This window comes from Petaurus breviceps, unplaced genomic scaffold (genome assembly GCF_028583685.1).
Source record: "Petaurus breviceps papuanus isolate PSGF00001 unplaced genomic scaffold, PetGlider_PUasm1.0 90823, whole genome shotgun sequence".
Taxonomy (NCBI): domain Eukaryota; kingdom Metazoa; phylum Chordata; class Mammalia; order Diprotodontia; family Petauridae; genus Petaurus; species Petaurus breviceps.
The window spans coordinates 16913721-16919720 of NW_027187352.1; the positions used below are offsets into that span (position 1 = coordinate 16913721).

The following is a 6000-nucleotide window of genomic DNA, read 5'->3' on the forward strand; positions in this document are numbered from 1 at the left end:
CAAAAGATTCCTTATCTTTTCAGTATTTCTTTCAGAAAACAAGTTCCTTTGTCATGTACATTTTAGCTGATGTTGGGAATCACTAAGATACTTCACTTGCTCACAAATATATATTTTAAAAATACAATTTTAATTACATGATGAGGGAGGAAACTAGAAACAATAAAACAGAAAGACCTTTAGGTAAAGGAAATGGGCCTGTTTAAACTAGAGAGGCGAGCTATGTGGAAGGAGACAGGATGACATTATTCAACTGTCTGAACGACGGCCAGGCCAGAGGGCAGCTCTATTGGCTCAGTGGCTACAGCCTGGATTATGGAAGACTCATCTTCCTGAGTTCAAATCCCATCTCAGACACTTACTAGCTGTGTGACCCTGGGCAAGTCACTTAACTCTGTTGCCTCAATTCTTCATCTGCAAAATGAGCTGGAGAAGGAAATGACAAACCACTCCAGTATCTCTGCCAAAAAAAAATCCCAATTGGGATTACAGAGAGTCTGATAACAGCTGAAAAATGACTTAATAAGAACATGTGGGAGTAGGATTAGATTTGTCGGCTTGCCCCCAGAGGGCCAAATTATGAACCAAAGGTGAAAGCCACAGAGAGGCAGAGATTTGGCTGGATAAAAAGAAACAATTTCCTAGCAATGATAACTGTCCAAAGGTGGGATGGATTGTCTTGTGAGACAGTGGGTTTGCTCTCCCTAGAGATTTTCAAGCAGGAATTAGATGATGATTTGTGGAGGATGTGAAAAGTTAGAGAATTATATCTGTAGAGATAGAAGGGACTTCAGAGATCAGTCCAATATCTTCACTTTACAGATAAGGAAACTAAGGCTCCCTCTTCCCCCCCCGCAAAGGTTAGGTGACACGCCCAAATTTACACAGGTAGCAAATAGCAAGAGACAGAAATCAATCCAGATCTTTTGTGTTACATGATAGGGACACTTTTTGTCCAGGTTGGACTGGGTTGCCTCTGAGGTCACTTCTAACTTGGAGATTATGAAATTCTCCTTGTCCTATTTATATTTCATCCACCCCAATACAAAAGATGAAGGTATATAATAATAAAATTCAACCAATATTTTGAAATGTGTATTATTGTGCATTAAGTGTTCAGGATCCAAAGATAAAAATTTTCATAGTCCATGCCCTCAAGAAACTTAGAATCAAGAAGGCAGATGTAGCACTCTGTGTGTGTGTACGTGTGTGTGCGTGTGCATACACACACATCTGCACACACATGAGAGGATGTGATGGGAACCAAGAAAAGACCCAAATAGCTCTAGGAAAATGTTAGGAGGGAGAAATTACAATTAAGTCAGAAAAATAGGGCAAGCTCCATAGAAAAGGCATTGCTTAAGGTCTCCCTTTAAAAAACAACATTTCAGCAGACAGATACAAAGATGGAGTGTGTTCAAAACATGAAAGATGACCTATGTAGATATAAAGGAGTGGGAATGTGCTGGATGAGAGCAAGGATGTACTGAGGCATTTTTCCAAATCGCAGCATCTCTGAGCTGGGATTGTTCTAAGGGATTATCCACCAGAGGTTCTTAACCTGTGGCACATGACCTTTCAAAAAATTAATTATTGTTTTTTTCAATATACTTGGCTTGCTTTGGAATCCTGTCCATTTTGTTTAATGCATTAAAAATATTACCAAGAAAGAATTCACAGTCTTCATCAGACTGCCAAAGGGGTACATGATTCAAAAAAAGGTTAAGAACTTCTCAATTCCAAGTCAACTACTTCATTTTATGTCTGAGAAGGCTGAGATCCATCAAGAGGAAGAGATTTAAGCAAAGTCACTCATTGAATGGGAGGCTGAATCAGGATCAGAATCTAGGTCTTCTAACTTTTATTCCAGAGCTCTGTTCATTACATTGTGACATCTCCTATCAAAACTTCAGATTGGTTCAAAATGTCCTTTTTAGACAAGATCAGCTTAAAAATATAGGAAGCGTATGATTTGAAGGGTATAAGAATGCTCCAGTTGGTCGTTAAATTAAATAAGCGTTTATTAAACACCTACCATGTATCAGTAATTCTATAAGTACTGGGCATACAAAGAAAATCTAGGACACAGTCTAGGCAGATCTGAATGAGAAGAGGAAGGAGGGAAAAATGTCTGAGCATTAGTTATTCAAAGAAGGCAAAACCCATTAGGGTACCTGCATGGAGGAAAGAGGTGATGGGGAGCATGAAGAGAACAGATACTGAGAGAGAGATGCAGAGATTCCTTTGAACACACATGTACTGAGCACCTTAAATGCATAAAGTACTCTGCTAGGCACTAAGGAGAAGGTAGGGAAAGGCAGCTAGAGGGAAACTGAAAACTCTAACTCAATCTAGTGGTTAGTTAATAAATACTTGCTGATTGAATGTACTATTATTTGCTTAGTACAGTGCCTGCAAATAGTAAGTGCTTAAACTCTTTATCTACCATCTCTCTATGTATCCATCATCTATTACTATTATTTCATTATTGTTTTTATTGTTATGGTGTTCAGAAAAAGTCTTTGGACAAGTTATTGTTGCCACTGTTATTAATATTACATTATAATTCTTAGTGGCCAGACTTATAATTTCATTGGTGTAAGGAATTTCTAGTGCTGAAACTTCCTCTACTAATGCACATTAGAGGTTCCTGTAACTTATTAATATTTTTTTAAAATAAGTTTTATTTCTTCAGTAAACAAAAATCTGTCTCAATCCCAGGCCTTTCGACTCCAAGTCAGGTTCTTTCCAAGACATCAGTTCTTGATCATCCTTACAGCTAAAGGAGAGGTACAACGAGGAACCCAGAGACAGGATTTAATTGTCACTTTGCCATTTTGAACGCTGATTCACTACAGACAGGAACCATATATACAGGCCAAATTCAATGACAGTAAGATGGGATAGAGAAATTCAGTCTTTATAAAGGTAAGCAGATCATCTCACTCAAGACCTGGACACTCTTACCAGATAATCTCAGTGGGCTTTCAGCCTTACACAGGCAACAATTTACACGTAACAGCTGCCAAACAAACCAGTCAGCATCGACTGGAAGACAATAAGCCACACAGCCATTCTTTTCAAACCTCTCCCATAACATTTAGAGGTGATTCAGATGGATGGAAGGGGATCTAAAATGTGATACTTGTCCAATGGAATGAACTTCCTGACTTTTGGGAATGACTGATTGGAGCATTCTTACTCCCTTCAAATCATACACTTCCTATATTTTGGTAAAAGTCTTAAAGACTTTCATTTCTAAAGCATTTCAGGAAGCCAGTTCTCCCCACCTGTAAGGCTTGAGTTAGCTTTCTTCATCTAGCACTGGCAATGACAGTCCCAGAGAACAATGTGACCAAGTTTTCTAACCAGAGTATACCTGTGGTGCTCACAGGCAAATGATGTGAAAGTATTTCAGTGATGCAGCTCCCATCAGACACAAGACAGATAGACAAAGAGAAAGAGAGACAGAAACGGAGAGGGGAAGAAAGTGGGAGGGAGAAAGGGGAAAGATGAAATGTAGAAAGAAGAAAGGAAGGAAGAAGAGAGGAGAAGAAGGGAGGCCAGGAAAGGAGTAGTTAGTTAAAAGCAACTTTAAAAATCTACCAGATTTATGATGCATAATATTGAGGTATGGCTCTAAGGGAGAGCTCTCACCCCCCTCCATGTCCCCTGTTCAGGGAATTATTGAGGAGTAGGATGAGGGAAATGATTCACGCCACAAGTATGTATTGTTGTTGTTTATTTGTCCTTCACTTTCAAAGAGGATCGGTGACATCACAGGGTGTTGTTTTGACTTTCATGTGAACTGGATTTAGGTGAGGCATAATTGCACAAAGTCATCAGCCTCACTCACCCTCCCTTCCAAAGTCATCAACGTCCAGTGGCAGGACAAGAGTCCCAATGACTGGCGATGCAGCAGGTGACCTTTGCATGTGTGCCCAAACTCTTAGCACTCCACAGCCCCTGCTTCAGCCACCTTCATGACAACTGGAACACATTGTTCTCATCTGCCCATTCCACTGAGGGAAGTAGATGCTTGAGGTAGTCCCTTCTAAGTCACCAATTGGTTTGAGGCCTCTTAGTTGCCCCTGACCTAGTTTAGCCTTTCTGCTAAGACAATTTTACCAAGGCATGGCCGCTGCCCAGGCTACAGCTTCGTGACACACCAAAGGTGCATGAGAAGCCCTGGAAAGGGCTCAGGGAGCCCTCACACCTGAGGCCTTAGTCCTCCTTTCCACTCTACCATACTGTTTCGCTTATGTAAGTCAATTCTGCTCGAAACCAAAAAACGCTTCTTGTCCTGCATAGGTGGGATTCTGTTGCTTTGCCCATACTTGGATCCAAGTTACCGTCCTGGGTGCAAGTCCCAGGGCAAGGAGAAGCACTGACACACCAGAGCTTGCAGCCACAATGCGCCAGGAGCCCTCCTCACAATTCCAGGGCAGAAAAGAGTGCATGGGCACTAGGCATTCAGGGAGTGAAAAATTTCCTCTGATTCTGATTCTCTCCCCTCTTGCACCCATCCCTTCCCTTTGTGCCCTGCCTCTCTCTCCTTCCCTACCTTCCTTTTTCCTCTCTCCCTTTCTTCCCCCACTCTCTCCCTCTCTCTTCTTTGTCTCAATCTCTCTGTCTCTATGTCTCTGTTTCCTTCCCATTCCCTTCCCCTGGTCCCCACCTCAAAAGACAAATACATGCTGCTGAAAATCATGAGACTTTCATCTCGTCCCTTTGGAGGCATTTTAAGGAAACACTATTATTTCATACTCTGCAGATTTAGTAAATTTCCCATTTGGAGCTGGCTGCAGTAACTCAGGCTTCAGCTGGTGCCTCCAGTACCTTTGGCAGCAGTGACTGCTGAGTTGTATAACACTTAGGATTTATGAGTTGACTCCAATCAATTACTCACTGTCTCTCTTCTTATTAATCCAGAGATGTAGCACCTGATATCACAGCCTCATTTTTGCCTGGCACACAGCTTTTCTTTCCTTCCCAATTGATTTTATTTTATTTATTCTTGCCCCTCTCTCCCCCTCATTCCCAGGGCCATAAGCTAAAGAGAACACATATCAAATCCAAACTTTATTTTCTAGATTTTGGGAGCACTGGATATCTTTGGGAGAAAAGAAGATAAAAAAAATCTTGCTAAAGTTTTTCTCTTCAACACAGGGATAATCAACCAATATTAAAGTCCAAAGTGGATAGTTTTTCTCAGACGAAATGAAAGTTTCCTATGTGCAGAATAGCTTACACTTATATAGAGTGTTCCAAAAATCTTAGTGCATTTTTAAGCTATTAAGCTACTTTAAAAAGCTTACAACAGCACAAAATTTTGGGGATGCATTATATATCATTCAACAAGCATTTACTTAATGTAAGCTATGTGCTCAGCACTCTGCTAGGCACTGGAGATAGACTTTATAATCAATCAATCAATAAACATTTATTAAGCACCAATTATATGCCAAGCACTGTGCTAAACACTAGAAATAGAAAAAGAAGCAAAAGACAGTCTGTTCTTATGGAGCTTACAATCGAATAGAGGAGGAGACATAAAAAGAAATATATACAAAACAAGCTATACACAGGGTAAATAGGAGATAATTAACAAAGAGAAGGCACTGGAATTAAAAGGGGTCAGGGAAGGCTTCTTGTAGAAGGTCGGTTTTAGCTGGGACTTAAAGGAAGCTGGGGAGATGAGTAATTGGAGCGGAAGAGAGCCTTCCAGGCATGCTGAACAGCCAGAGAAAATGCCCAGAACTGAGATGTGGAGTGCCTTGTCTATGGAATAGCCTGGAGGCATCAGTGGACAGAAGAGTATGTGTTGAGGACTAAAGAGTAAGAAGACTAGAAAGGTAGAAGGAGGTAAAGTTATGAAGGGCTTTGATTGCCAAACAAAAGCATTTGGTATTTGTTTCTGGAGGCAACAGGAAGTCACTGGAGTTTACTGAGGGTGTGTGTGTGTGTGTGTGTGTGTGTGTGTGTGTGTGTGTGTGTGTG

General features: G+C 40.8%; 1 protein-coding gene across 23 annotated transcripts in view; it reads right to left on the reverse strand.

Annotated features, from left to right (window-relative positions):
• Positions 1 to 6000, reverse strand: part of DLG2 (discs large MAGUK scaffold protein 2) — a 2470643-nt gene that overhangs the window by 655037 nt on the left and 1809606 nt on the right. The gene's annotated exons all lie outside the window — the stretch shown is intronic.